Below are 15,084 nucleotides of genomic sequence, written 5' to 3' on the forward strand. Positions count from 1 at the left end.
GCATCCCTGATGAGAGAGAATCATGGACCGGCTGCCTCCTGCACGCCCCACACTGGGGAATCGAGCCCGCGACCTGGGCCTGTGCCCTGGCCGGGAATCGCACCAGCAACAACCTCTTGGTTCGTGGGTTGGTGCTCCACCACTGAGCCACACCGGCCGGGCAGCAATTAATTTTTTTTAAGTTTCATATGTTCCACTTAAATCCCCTGCCGCACCACCAGGGGCACCTGGGCTGCACTGGGAAGCAGCACCTCAGCCCCCCCCCCAGTCTGGCCCTGCTGGGCGCCCCGGCTCCTGGGTCCCCATGTTCACAAGAAGATGCTGCACTGGGGTCCCCAAGGCCTCTTCCTTCCTGGTGCCCTAGACACCACGGCATGGTGAGCCCAAGCCTGCAGCCCAAAGCCACCATGGGCACGGCTCCACGTCACCCAGCCCGCGCTGCACCCCAACCCGGGGCTGCTGGGACCTTCCGAGATGGGAGGACATCCTACCAGGGCAGCGTGATAGTCGGCAGGGGTACTGCCCACCAGGGAGCCCCGCCTCTGATCTCGGCACCTGCTGTGCCCTAACGAGCCACCTCTCACCCGCTTGGACCTCCACGGACTGTCCGTCAAAAGGCCTCCCCCGGGATCCGGCCCAGCTCGGTGCTCGGGGACACTGGTCCCCATGCAGCAGGACACGGGATGCAGAGGGGGCGGGGCTCCACCCCACGGCAGTCAGTTCCCAAAGCTACCCTGGGTCCTGCTTCTCCTTCTACTCATCCATCAGCCCCCCCTTATCCTCCCACTGGACTCATTTCTGTCGCGGGCAGCCCCTGAGCCCCGATGGACAGGACAGCAGGGATGGTCCCTGAGCACAGGGATGGCCCAGCATCGTCTCCCACCCAGAACCGTGCCCCTCCCCCACCCCCCGGGAAAGACCAAGAGCTCCGGGCTCAGTGGGCAGGGGTCCGCACCCCTCCCACCCACATAAACGCCTTGGGGAATGGGCTGGAGGCCTCCCCAGGAGCCAACAGACCCCTCCTCACAGGAAGGGCATGCCAGCAGGGTGAGCTGAACGCCCCTCTCTCCCTCCGGGGAGCCCTGCGCCCCAGGAAGCAACCGTGTGGAGGGAGGCGGAGGCGGAGGCTGTGCCCAGGTCCGGCCGAGGTCGCAGCCCGGCCTTCAGCAGCGGGGCACCTCTGACCAGGCCTGGCACACCTGTAGAGTGATGAACCCGCCTCCCGGGGGCTGCCCGCGGGTAAACAGAGGCGCCCACCGTTCTCAGCGGGCACCCCAAGGCTCCGACAGGAAGCGCGCTGGGTCCTGAGAACCACCAGCTGCTCCCAAACCTCCAGGTGCCTCCTGAGCACCACGGAGCTGGCCTGGCTATCCACGCTGATCCAGAGAGTTCTGCAAGCCATGCTGCCCACCGATGGATCGAAGAAACACAAGGATCTCACTGCTCGATGGACCTCGTACCCGCTTCCTCCACCTCATCGGAACCCAGGAGCACGACCCAGGTCGGGGCTGCGGGGAGGGAAGCCTGGTGGGTGAGCGGGAGCCCGGAGAGGGCAGGTGGGGGCTGGGCCTCGTGTGAAGCAGCACAGAGCACAGGCCAGGCCTTGCTCCGGAGGTTCCCTGTCCTGCACGGACATCAGCATGGCCCCCCTAGGCCACCTCAGGGGGAGCAGCACGTGGCCAGGGCCCAGGGTCTGGAATAAACGAGCCCAGGTGCACAGCTGTGTGACCTCTGACAAGTCACTCAACCTCTCTGACCCTTGGTTTCTTCATCTGCCAAGTAGGGGAATCGCACCTACCTTCGTGGGAGAGCAATGCTGCTCAGCCAGTGCAGCCATGAGTTAGGAGTAAAGGTACTATCGCCCTGCCCTGGGCTGCCACCCCAACCACTCCTGGGACGGAAGGAGGACAGGAAGTCCCCGGCAGCAGCTGGACAAAGACAGACCTGGACACAGGGTCAGAACAGGAAGTGATGGGAGTCCCCAATCCTCTGAGAAGCACCGGGTCCCCCACCTTTCCAGGAATGGCCTCACGCACAACCTTACTTCATAAAAGGGATGAGAGAGGCAGGGCCCAGGGCCCCCCGCCCCGCCGCTCTGCCTCCTGGCTGGTCCGCCGGGCTCAGTGGGAACCCGCTTCTCCAGGCCACTGTCCGGCTGGACAGATGGGGGAAGCTGAAGCACAGAGAGGTAGTGTGACCGAAGCAAAGTCACACAGCAAGCAGACAGGGCCAGGCCAGCAGCAAATACGGCTACCCTGCCGCCCGTTTAACCCAGTGTGCTGGCAATGCCTGAGGCCGCCAGGGCCCGACGGCTGCCGTGAGGAGGTGGGAGGGCTCCTTACACCACAGGAGCGGGGGCACCGCGGCCATGGCAGCACCCACGCCTCGGGTCCACGGGCAGCGCCTGCCACCCCTGCTGTGGGGAGCCGGGCCAGTGCTGGCAAAGCTTCCCATCGCGTTGAAGAAAAACGAAAGAGGTCTGGGTTTCTGCGCAAACCCTCCTGAAGTTTCAGTGTCACCTGCTGATTCCAAACACATTTTAATCCTGAGCAGCCAAAGGAACGGCCCAGCCTCGCACGGAGCGCGGTCCTTGGGCAACCAGTTTGCAAGCTCTGTTCCAGGCTGCGGCGCGGGTCCTGAGTGCGCTTGGTCACTGGGTCCAGAGGCCGCCAGAGACGCTTGGAAAGCCCTGTCCTGCCCGGGAGGCGAAAACTCTGCCCTGAGCTCCTCATTCCTTTGAGCTCACAGTGCTTGCCCAGGACATCTTTATTTTTTCAAATATATTTTATTGATTTTTACAGAGAGGAAAGGAGAGAGATAGAGAGGTAAGAAACATCGATGAGAGAGAAACATCGGTCAGCTGCCTCCTGCACACTCCCCACCGGGGATGTGCCTGCAACCAAGGTACATGCCCTTGACCGGAATCGAACCCAGGACCCCTCAGTCCACAGGCCGACACTCTATGCACTGAGTCACACCAGCCAGGGCTCCCAGGGCATCTTTTAAAAAGAAGACTCCGGAGAGTTCCTCGTAAACGTCTTTGTCTCGAGGAGAGACCTGGGCCGCCTTTCCGTCCGGAAACACAGAAATTCCCAATAGCACACCAATCGTAACAACGATTCCACACTGAGCAACCACTATGCCCAGGCCTCTCCCCGGTCCGGGAGGGCAGCGTTGATGGAAAAGGTTTCCAAGAAGAAAAGCAACGTCCGGTTTAGGTAAGAAGCTGCGACTATCCGCCCCAAATGCCCTCCCAGCCGCGAGGGGACACGTGGTGCCTTCCCCGCTGAGTGACACCCACCAGGTTCACCATCGCAAAGCAAGTCTGGTGTCTTCCAGGGACCGGAATCCTGGCTGCCACAGAGCCGGGGGCTGGGCTGGGGCTCAGACCACCTGGCATCTTGCGGGGAGGGGGCGGGTAGAGCCCTGGCAGTGGGCAGGGGAGGGCAGAGGGAGGCAGGGAAGGGTTTCCCTCCATACTTTCCCCTAAAATGCTGATCTTAGGTCTAGACAACAGAAAAGATGCTGCTAAAATTACTATGAAGACTTTCCCCAAAAGGCACTTGGCTGCACCTGAGGTTAAAATGCGCCCATCAAGGTCCACTCTCCCAGCCCATCCGGGGCGTCCAGAGGAGGCTGCGGAAGGGCCCCAAAGATCATAGGTTCTGCAAAGGGAGACGGGCCCTGGAGGGGATGTCCTCGGAGGCACAGCGGGAACTGGAACACGGGACCAGACCCCAATCCAGGGCTGGGGTCCCAGAGTCACAGGGACCATCACGCCGGGATGGGGGCTCCTTATAACCATGGAGGTCGGAGAACCGGGCAAGGGCAGTTAGAGGAAATAAGTTAAAAAACAAGACCACGAGGCCACCCACAGAGCCCAGGGGTTTTTTTCTGTACACACGTGCTCTGTACATGCCGTTTTTTGTTTTGTGTGTATGTGTGTGTGTGTGTGTGTGTATTAATATATTTTTGTTGATTTCAGAGAGAAAGGGAGACGGAGAGAGAGAGAGAGAAACATCAATGATGAGAGAGAATCATGGGTCAGCTGCCGCCCTCACACCCCACACTGGGGATGGAGCCCGCAACCCAGGCATGTGCCCTGACTAGGAATCAAACCGGGACCTCCTGGTTCACAGGTCGATGCCCAACCACTGAGCCTCTGTGGCTGGGCTGTATATCCTGTTTTAATCCATCTGTCCTGTGACCCTATTAGATAAGTAAGTAGCAGAATATAGTGATCTCCATTTTGTCAAGGCCCAGAGAGGTTAGGACACCAGTCCAGGGACACACAGCTGGCAGTCCCAGGCCTTCCATCGGCCAACTCACTGTGCTGCAACGCTCTGGCCTCGGCTGTCCTCACCAAATGGGCACAGTGAACTAGGCACCGCTATCCACAGCACCAGCACCCTCCCCCATGCAGGCCCACCACCCACCAAGCCATCCCTACTTCAGTCTCAGCTGTATCACCGCTTTACCTGGGAGGCCTCTGTCCATTTGAGACCCAACTCCCGTCACACCCACAGCCTACCTCCCAGCAAGGCTGCGTAAAACTCACCCGGAGGTGCTGCCGAAATGCAGACCCTGGGCGCCACGCAGGGGGACCTCCGATCCCGCAGACTGGGGGTGGGGCCTGGGAGGCCACCTTCCTAACAAGCTCCCAGGGGATGCGGGTCCCTGGGGCCTGCAGGGGCCACTGGCCTCCGGTGGCTGTTCCAGTTAAAATCACGGAAACCTAAGCCAACCTCAGACAGCAGCTCCTCAGTCTCACTGGACAGCCACCTCTCCTTCATCGCCAAGAGCTCAAGGGGGCAGGCTGGCCTGGACTCAGGAGAGCGTGGCTCTCCTCTCGCTGCCCACAGGCTCCTCGAGGTGAGCAGCTCCTAGCTGTCAGCTCCTCCACCAGACGGCACGCTCCGTGAGGACAGGGCCTGGTAGCGAGCCCAGAGCCCAGAAAGCCCTCAAGCCATGCAGGTGTCCCCGAAATGCATGCTCACTTTGAACAATGACAAAGGCAGTGCTTATTAAAATGCACCTCATTTCCCCACGTAATAGAACCCGCTGCTCAAATGTGTATACAGCCCGGCCGGCGTGGCTCAGTGGTTGAGCGACGACCTATGAACCAGGAGGTCACGGCTCGATTCCCGGTCAGGTCACGTGCCCGGGTTGCAAGTTCCATCCCAGTGGGGGGGGCGTGGAGGAGGCAGCCAATCCATGATTCTCTCTCATCATGGATGTTTCTCTCTTCTCTCCCTCTCCCTTCCTCCCTGAAATCAATTTTTTTAAAAATTTTTTAATGTGTATACATTTTTAGGGGGCACCCTGTATATGTTAGATGGGGAATGGAACAGATGGGGGGATGGACAGACAGACGGGTGGACGGTGAGGACACTGGAAGGGGCAGCGCCCCATCAGCCGACGGAAAGGGGAGGCGTTACCCTTCTCCTGCCCTGACTTCCCCGCTAGAGCACCAACCCTCTGCTCATCCCACCCGGTCCCTAAACATGAGCAGCAGGACGGTCCCCAGGTGATGAGTGGCTGCGCCCCCGGGCCTGAGAGCGAGCGCCCCGGGAAGGCAGCCCCTACCCCCGGCTCTCAGGCACCTTTCCCGGGTTCAGTCCTCAGCCACCCGGCCAACTGAGCCCACAGTCGGCCTGGAGCAGCCCCACTTCCTCGCATCTTCCAGACGCCTCTTTCCACCTCGGGAACCCACACGCACGCAGCACCGCCTCTGTATGAGGAGGAATAATTAACGAGCAGATGGCGTTGCTTACTCTGAAACCTCTGCTCTGAAATAGATTTCTCACGCACCTTGTGTGGGGTCAACGCCCCCCCCACACACACCCCACTCGTGCCCGTGTCAGGAAAGGAGACCAGCGCTCGCTAATTACCCGGCTGTCTTTTCCCGACAAGATCCCAATTTAAGAATCTCGTTTCCTCCTAAGAAAATTAATTCAGAATGCCGAACGATTTAAAAATGTATTAAGAGTCCCCCCAGACCGGGAGAGTATAAAGGGGCTTTCATTTGTCGGCGAGAAATACCACGTGGAGAGGGACTGAAGTTGAGCCCTTAAGACATGATCCCCAAAACTAAGCTCTTGGCAAAGCGATTGGTTCCATATGTCCGCAACTCGTTTCATTTAAAGCCTGTGTGCCTTGACAGGGGGCTCGGCCAGCCTATGCGAGGCTCGTTCACCTGGGAAGCGAGACTCTTTTATTTGCTTTGGAGGGAACCTGGTTCCCGCACGCCAGAACCCGCTCCCTCTCAGGCCACTTTTGCAGATTTTATAGCCTGCAATGGAATAAAATGTAAATTGAATAAAATTTGAGACCTGAACAAAAAGAAAGAAAAAGAAAAAACGAAGGGGTTTAAAAGCCAGCTACCCAGACGTAGAGGAAAATGTTCTGCGAAAGGCCCCCGGGGCGAGGGGGAGGGGAGCAGGCCGGTTCGCCTGCCAAGTGTCATTTGGGGCTGGTTTGAGAGGAGAAACAGAGCCGCAATGCAATGCAATTATTTAAATCCAGAAAGAAAAATGTTTGCTTCGAAATTTGGCAGCCGATCTGCCTCCGATCCTTGCTTCAAATTCACCCCATGCGCAGGGCAGGGGGGGCTGCCAGCCGGGGCTGCACACCCCGGACAGGGGACCCCGCCCGGCCTGGGGGTACAGCTTGCAAGTTGAAAGGTCTGGGGGGTTGATGGAGTGAGCTAAGAGTTTCGCTCCAAAGCATTGTGGGAAGCCAGGCACCGCGCTTCCCACCCTGTCACAGGGGTCCCCTCTTGTCCTTTGTTCCTCTCCGGCTCTGCCTTTGTCCCTGGCTGGCAGCCCCCTGGGCCCCTGCACACTCGGTCCCTCCCCCTGGTTCCTGGGGTGGGAAGGCCTGGGCGGGCTGTCACTCAAACCCTTTGTGGGCTCCCCAGGCCTCAGGGTATCCCCCCCAGCCCCAGGCCCCCTGCAGCCTGAAAGGCGGCTGTGAGGTGGGCACTGCCGCCCACAGAAGGGCCTCCGGAGGTCGCACCCCAGGCCCCGCAGTCTCCCTCCCCGAGAGGCTGCGCGGAGACCGCCCATCAGGGGCTTGTCCCTGTCCCTGTCCCCCTGGCTCCCCCGCGAATCACCTCCAACAAGGGCGGGCAGAAACCCTGGGGACAGGGAGGGGACAGTCCCCCATACACGAAACTGTGGGTGCCTTGGGACGGAAAGGTCACTGGAAGGCCTGAGCTGGCCCTGCAGGAATTTTTGAAGACAAGTTAGTGCAGGCCCAGAGGATGCTGCTCCCACATCGTCCCTCCTGCAAGTACCTGTCCCCTTGCCAGGCTCCCAGCTGGGTCCGAAGGAATGAGACCCTCCCTGTCAGTGAGAGCTAGGTTCTTCCAGAACTTTCCGTCTCCCTGCCTTCCCTGTCCCCTCCCCTTGCCTCGGCCGTCCTCATCTTTCTTCATGTAGCGGGTCAGATCCCTCCTCCTCCGGGAAGTTCTCCTGGGAGAATAGTAACAGGATTGCTACCTGAAGGCAGGGTACGGGATCAGTCTCCCCTTCCTGGAGGAGATGCTACTGCTGCTGCCCCATTCAACGGATGAGAAAACTGAGGCCCAGAGCAGGTCCATGACTTGCCCAGCCAGTAGCGAGCTGCGGATCCAGGATGTGGCTGCTTTTCCAGAGATGTGAATGGAACCTCAACCTCTCCGGATGACGGATGCTTAGGACCCTCTGCCAGCAGGGCCTGGCCCTGGGGTGTGGCCCGGGGGTGCAGGGGGGCGGCACTGAGTCAGCCCTCGCACTCTCGCATCAGGCCACCCGGTGACTAATGACTCCGGGCAGGGAAGAGAGGCTGCTGGCGGGAGGGGGATCGGGCCTGCGATCGACCTTGAACTTAAGAGGCTCCAAGCTCTGACCAGCATCGCTAATGGGCCGGGAGTAACCTGAGCTGGCCCTTGGCTGGGAGCTCGGGGCATTACGGCCGGCGGGCCTGCCAGCAGGCTGGCATCCACACCTGAATGACTGCCTGGCTTCTCCATTTCACCGGCCTCTGTTCGGCCCAACCTCGCCTCCTGCCCCCGAACCCTTCCCATTTATCAGGCGCTGACGGCGCGCCAGCACCCGGCCCAGCGCTGCACACAGACCATCTGGTGTGATCGCCCTCCGTCAGAAAGCGGTGTCCAGCGCCTTCCAGGCCAGGACACTGAGGCTCCGTGCGGGTGAGGGCGCAGAGCGGGCATCGCCCTGGCTCCTGGGGCTTAACCAGTTCCGTGCCGCCTTCGCAAGGAGACTCCTGGCTGGGCTCATGAGTGATGTGTTACCTTCTTTTCATTTTAGTCTATTTCAAAACGCTCTGCACCATCCCAAAGGGAAGAAAAATTGTAACCCGACAGAAAAGAGGAGGAGGAGGAAGAAAAGGTTAGGGGAGCCCAGCCGGTGTGACTCAGTGGATGAGCATCAACCTATGAGCCAAGAGGTCCCGGTTTGATTCCCGGTCAGGGCACATGCCCAGGTTGTGGGCTCCATCTCCAGGGTGGGGCCTGCAGGAGGCAGCCGATCCATGATTCTCTCTCATGAAAATAGCATATGTCTGATAGGAAAACTTCACACGTACAAGCACATGTGCACAAGCACGGGTGTACACACACGCACAGGTGTACACACATGAGCCTTAACCTGCTGCTGCTTCGGGATTTCGTGGTTGTGAACAGTTAAAATCCCAAAGGCTCATTTCTCTCATCTCGGGTGTAGATCGTGAGCCTCAAACTGGGCAGAAGGCCTCGGACCCCCATTTTCCCCGTTTTGCTCCCCAAACTCCCCGCGGGGCTTCTGAGCACAAGGCAAGGGGCTTCTGGGCGCACCCACAGAGGCGCAGTGGCCCCGGCGGACAGGCTCCTCCCGCTTCCTCGGGGTCCTGGAGAGGGAGGGAAGTCCCATTCCCAGGTGAGAACTGAGCCTCATGGGGGTGAGGACCCGCCACTGTCATTCCGCTTACAATAACAGAGCTGGTTCACTCCCCGGTGAGCCTCTTCCCGAGCAGGTCCCCCTGCCTCCAAGGGGCGGTCCTCACAGGCCTCAGGGAGGGCCGGGTGCTCCTGGGCCAGGGGCACCTGCAGATCTGCCCGTGGGCGCTGGAGTGCCCGGCCCTGGTCCGTCCCCAGGAGGGAGGAGCAGTGGGAAGGAAACAGGGCTACCTCAGGGCTCAGGGGACACCAGGGCAAGTCCCTGCTCCCCTCCCACGCCCTCTGGCCCTCGGAGGTCCTGGTCCCGCAGACAGGAGCTTTAACACGTCTCCCACTCAGAAGGAACCCGGACCCCCTGCTTTCTCTTCCTGGACCCCACCTTTCCGGCAGGCACAGAGCGGCCTGGGAAAGACAGCCTGCCAGGGTGCCCAGGCTGGGACCCCGCCCACCGGCCCCTGCCCTCTGCCCGGGTGGGAAAGGAACTCGTGGGAGGGTTTTCAAGGCTCGGAATAAAGTTTAAATATTACGTGGAAATTACTAAACAAATCAAATCACTGTTAAGTGGATGTCAGGGGCTTTCTCTAGACAATACATTTAATGAGGATTATTGTCCTCCTGGTTATAGTTTTAGATTTGCATTTTATTATCAGAGAACCACTTATGCATTACTCCCGGATTTTCATTAGGTAAATAAATTTTTATGTGGATTTCATTATATTCCCTTGGCTGAGATCCTGATCACTTAACAGCACGCGTACCGCGCCGACATCCTGCGCGTCGGTCAGGATGCACCCGCTTCCTCCGCGTGTTGAAAAGAACTTTCTGAAACATCTGATGTTGCCGGTACAGGGAAGAGGGTCGGGGCCAGAACTCAGGGTACATTTGGGTCCGGTTCTTTGACTGAAACAGGCACACACAGACCAGGAAGGAATTTTCTATTTAAAAAGATGCATGCCAGATGGAGAGAGCGTCGGCCTGCAGACTGAAGGGTCCCGGGTTCAATTCCGGTCAAGGGCACATGCCCGGGTTGCGGGCTCGATCCCCACGAGGGGGTGTGCGGGAGGCAGCCGATCCATGATTCTCTCTCATCATTGATGTTTCTCTCTCTCTCTCCCTCCCTCTCCCTGACTCTCTGAAATCAATAAAAATATATTTTAAAAAACAAATTTAAAAATAGACGCATGCCATCGTATAGCTGTAAGGGGTGTAGACAACCGGCACTGAAATGCTATGCACAGTGTTTCTGTTTTGTTTGCAGAGAACAGACTGTTGTTGCCGGAGGGGAGGGGAGGGCGTTGCGGGGCGGAGGGAAGAGGGTGAGCAGGCTGAGACGGACAACTTGGCAGTTACAAAGTAGTCACAGGGTGTAAAGGCACAGGTAGGAAACAGCCAATAGTAACTATGTATGGGATCGGGGGGACAGAAAGTATCGGATGGGGGTCACTTTGTAAAATATACGCTGAGCACCTAAAGCTAATACAAAATCACGCCGAATGTCAACAGTAATTGAAAAATAAATTTTTTTAAATATCCAAAAAACAAACAAAATAATAATGAAAACAAATGTTAGACACAGCGCACGTATGTATAATGTTTCCCTGGTGTCCTCGCCACCCCGCTTTGGCCACTCCAGCATAAACTGACGCAACAGCCCGGCCGGTGTGGCTCAGTGGTTGAGCGTTGACCCCAGGACCCAAGAGGCCACAGATCAGGGCACATGCCTGGGTTTCCGGTTTGATCCCCAGTAGGGGGCGTACAAGAGGCAGCCGATCGACGTTTCTCTCTCATCGTTGATGTTTCTATCTCCCTCTCCCTTACTCTCTCTCTAAAAAAAAAAAGTCAACTAAAGAAACGTATTAAACTGACGCAAAGACACTGGAACTCACAGGACGAGGGCTCGGCCGGTCCTGGAGAAATGAGGTTGAAGGACACGCAGGCTTGGAAAGCAGCAGGAAGGAAGCAAGCGGGTGCAGGCGGCTTTCCTGGAACCGCAGCCGTCAGCAGGGGAAAAACTCTTTTCTAAGAAGTCTGCCATGAAGCAATTAGGCTAATTGGAATCTAGATTGTACCGGTGCCTCCGGAAACTGGAGACCAGGGGATCTCCTGGAAGGAAAAAAATCGCACCTCGGCAAGAATGAATGAGGGAGGGAATGAATGAAGTGACTGAAAACAGACCCTCACATCCAGGTCCCATCCATCCGGCCCTGTAAGACCTAGGAGGTCCCACGTGTCTCCTTTCGAAGACCCAACAAGGTCTCAGAAGACTTTGCTCATAATAAAAACTCCTGCTTCTTGAAGAAAGGGGTGTTGCCTGCCAGGGACGGGCTGAGCGGGGTGCATGAAGGCATCCACCTCTGGTCCATCTCTCCATCATCCAGCCCAGAGGGCTGAGAGCGGACCTCAGAGAGCCTTCCCTGGGGGCACATCAGAGGCAAACATCTGGACACAGCAAGTGAGAAGGAAAGGAGAGGACGACGGGTGCAGCCGCCCTAAATACCTTCTCATCAACTTTCATGCGAATCACTTTAGGGCATCTTAAACCTAATGCCTGTCCAGAATCCAGATTCAAATGGTGAGGTCCCTTATCAGCTCTGTCCCTGGTTATCTCTGTGATGTGGGAGCGTCGATAACCTCACTGAATGGCTGGTGGATGGCTGGATGATTGATGGATGGATGGATGATGGATGGATGAATGGATGGATGGATGGATGGATAGATGATGGATGGGTGGGTGCATCTTGAAGGTAGGAACCATATCTTATTCATCTCAGTATCTTCAAGCCCAGTAAAGTGCCAAGCACTTGGTAGATCTCACTGGATGGATGGATGGGTGGGTGGATGGATGGATGAGTGGATGGGTTGGTGGATGGGTGGGTGGTTGGGTGGGTGGATGGGTGATGGATGATGGATGGATGGATAGATAATGGATGAATGCATGAAAGTTAACTTAAAAACATCCTTTTTTTTTAAATCACCACCCCAGGCATGCGTACTGATTATTAGAGAGAGGGGAAGAGAGAGAGAAATATCACGTGAGAGAGAAACAGCGACGGGTTGCCTTCCTGTACCGGGAATCAAACCCACAACCTTCTGGGGCGGACCGGACAACGCTCCAACCAATTGAGCCACCAGCCAGGGCTCAGTCCTTCTCACCCCCTTGGAAAGCAGCCCCGAGCTCTCGTGTCCACACCTTCCGAGGAACCGAGGCGTAAACCGCGGAACAGAGGGCACTGGCTGTCTGATGCAGCCCGTGCGCTGAGTCAGCGGCCGCCGCCCACGGACATGAGCGCAAGCGCCACGATGGCCCGTCTCCAGGGTCCCGACCCCGCATTCCGCGTCTGGGGCACTTTCCTCGAAGAGCATTTATCACTCCATCACGCCACCCACCCTGCCAACACTCTGGCGAACACCACTTACAAGCAGCTCGGCCATCGCTGCTGAAAATCTCACTTGTCCCCGAACCTCTCCTGTTTATCTTGGGAGCCGTCGGCACGAAGCGTCCGCGGCTGGAAGGACATAATATTTTCCTTGGCGGCCAGGCCGCCGTCTGGCAAACGCGCCGCCCGTGTAACTTTCTGCCGGCTTCATGCGCGCAGTTCATTAGAATTATACAGACATGTTTATAGACGTTTCAGTGAGGCAGAGTCCGAGTTTGTGAAAATATAGATAATTACTCACACGGACACTTCCCACTGGAAGAGAAAAGGCCGCAGAAGGCAGAGTCCGAACAGCCTCAGGGAGAGCCTCGCCGGGTCAAGGGCTCCGCTTGGGGGTGACGGGGGACAGGGAAATGGGCGTGGGGAGACCAAGGCCTGGTGGGGAGACCCAGCCCCGCCACCTACACTTTGCTCATGAGGCTCAGGCTGCAGCCACCTTCCGGGGGTGGGGGTGGGTGCGGTGAGCAGACACAGGCTGCAGTCCCGCCCACATCATTTGCATACAAGACCATCATTTGCATGCAACCAGACACAGGCTGCAGTCCCGCCCACATCGTTTGCATACAATGCCATTATTTGCATACAACCAGCTACAGTGAAGGGGCTGCAGACCCTTGACTTTCCCTCTCCCCTGACACCTGGGGAGCATCGCTGTGGCAGCTGGGGGACCTAAGTCAGGGAGAGCTTCAGGCAGGCTCGCCTAATCTGGTTCCAACGCCCGGGGCCGAGTCCCCCATTCCCTGCGTGACCCCACTCACCCTCAGGGGCGCCCAATCTGGCCTGGGCTTGCCCCCTCCTGCCCCCCTCCCCAGTCCCACGGTGACAATATGGCAATGCCAGGTGTGTGTGTGGGTGTGTCCCACGATCCACTTCATCTGACTCCCCGCAAACCCCTGACTATTCCAGTCAAGGAATTCCTCAGAATTATTCACATCGCCCGCGCCAGTTTGCTCCGTAGTTAGAGCATCAGCCCACAGACTGCAGGGTCGCGGGTTCAATTAGTCCAGTCAAGGGCACAGACCTCGGCTGCAGGCTCGATCCCGGGCCAGGTGTCTCTCTCACACCGATGTTTCTCTCTCACTGTCTCCCCCTCCCTCCCTCCCTTCCACTCTCTAAAAATGAATGGAAAAAATATCCTTGGGTGAGGATTAAAAAAAAAAAGAAGTTGCCTCTTAAAAAGGAGATATAAAATCTTAAATCACCAGCATATTTCCACTTGAGGTACCTGAAGTCATCGGTCTGGATACAATTATATAGGACAATTTCAAGTATTCTATTGCCTTATCATTAATAAGTCTTAACTTCTCAATCTTTAAATTTATGTCTCGAGCCTCAGGTGAGGATGCACACACACAAAAAGTATTCAGATCATTTCCCTCTAAACTGCAAAGAGCCTCAGCCAGCTCTCTCCACCTGGAGTGTCTAGAGGACCAGCTGCCCCCGTGCCAGCCTGGAGACCTGGTAGGAGCAAGGCTGCGAGCAGAGGTGCGCCCCCAGGAGGGGCGGGCTGGCGCCCAGAGTGGGTGGACCCGCTGTCCCATGGACGGAAGGACTTCTCAGCAGTGACAACAAACTGCCCTCAGGAAAGCAACTCGACCCTATAGGCGAGGGTCAGGTCCAGACGTCCAGACGTCCAGCCACGCATCCACCCTGCCCACTGGCCTCGGCCACGGGGCCTACCAGCCAGCAGGGCCGACTCAGGCCCTCAGCTCCTGTCCTCGGCAGCCCCCCGCAGGCTCCCTGCTGGGCGCCCCACCTCCGGAGGCAGAGATCTTTGCAGAAGTAGCCTTTGGAGAAGCCACTGCCAGCACCCTGGTCTCTCCTCTGTCTCTCCTCCTTTTGATTCTCCTCTTCCTCAAAGAGCACAGAACACAGAGGGGAACCGGGGCTCCATGGGACGGGGGAGGGGGGGGACAGAGGCAGAAGCAGCGAGGGAGCCAAGGAGGCCCGTCCCTGTGTATTCACTCACTGCCCACTCCATGCCACGTGCTCCCCGGCTCCCTGTCGTCTGGGGGCAGTGGGCGCTGCAGGAAGCCCGAGGGAGGAGGCCGGAGATGTTCTGCAAAAGCCACTCCTGGGAGTGCGGGCATGACCTCCCAGTGACTCCCTTTCCACACCTCTGTCCCCTCCCCGCCGGCCAACGTGGACATCGTGGACATCGGGACCCACAGAGCCAGGGGCCCAGGGCAGCCACTCAGCAAGGAAGGACCTGAGCCGTGTCTCCTGGCCACAGCCCAGAGCAGGGACCGAGGGCCCCACGGCACTGGGCACTGGGCGAACAGGCCGTGAGAACCAGGAGCCCAGGTCCCCGGCCGGGTGTGCGCGGGGCGGTCTGATGAACGGATGTGCCCCACCTGCGGGCAGCCCACATCCCCCCAACTCCCTGGCCGGATGGCAGACAGGAAGGACCCACTCCTGGCGGCGCCAGATCTGCCGAGAGCTCTGAGAGAGGAGTACAACTCTGAATGGATGCTCCCGTGGCATCGCCAGTTCTTAAAGGTTGGCTTGTACAGCCCAACCAAAACACGTCTGTGGGCAGCGCGGCCCCAGGCCACCCGTTTGCAACCTTAACGAAAGGACAGACTGGAAGGCAGCATCAAGGAGGGGGTAGGGGCTGCAGGTTCCCCCGCTCACCTCGCCCCCTGGCGCTCACCTCGCCCCCCTGGCGCCCACCTCACCCACCAGGTGCCCACCTGGCCCCCCTGGCGC

Source organism: Myotis davidii, unplaced genomic scaffold, assembly GCF_000327345.1.
Source record: "Myotis davidii unplaced genomic scaffold, ASM32734v1 scaffold328, whole genome shotgun sequence".
In the NCBI taxonomy this organism is placed as follows: Eukaryota; Metazoa; Chordata; class Mammalia; order Chiroptera; family Vespertilionidae; genus Myotis; species Myotis davidii.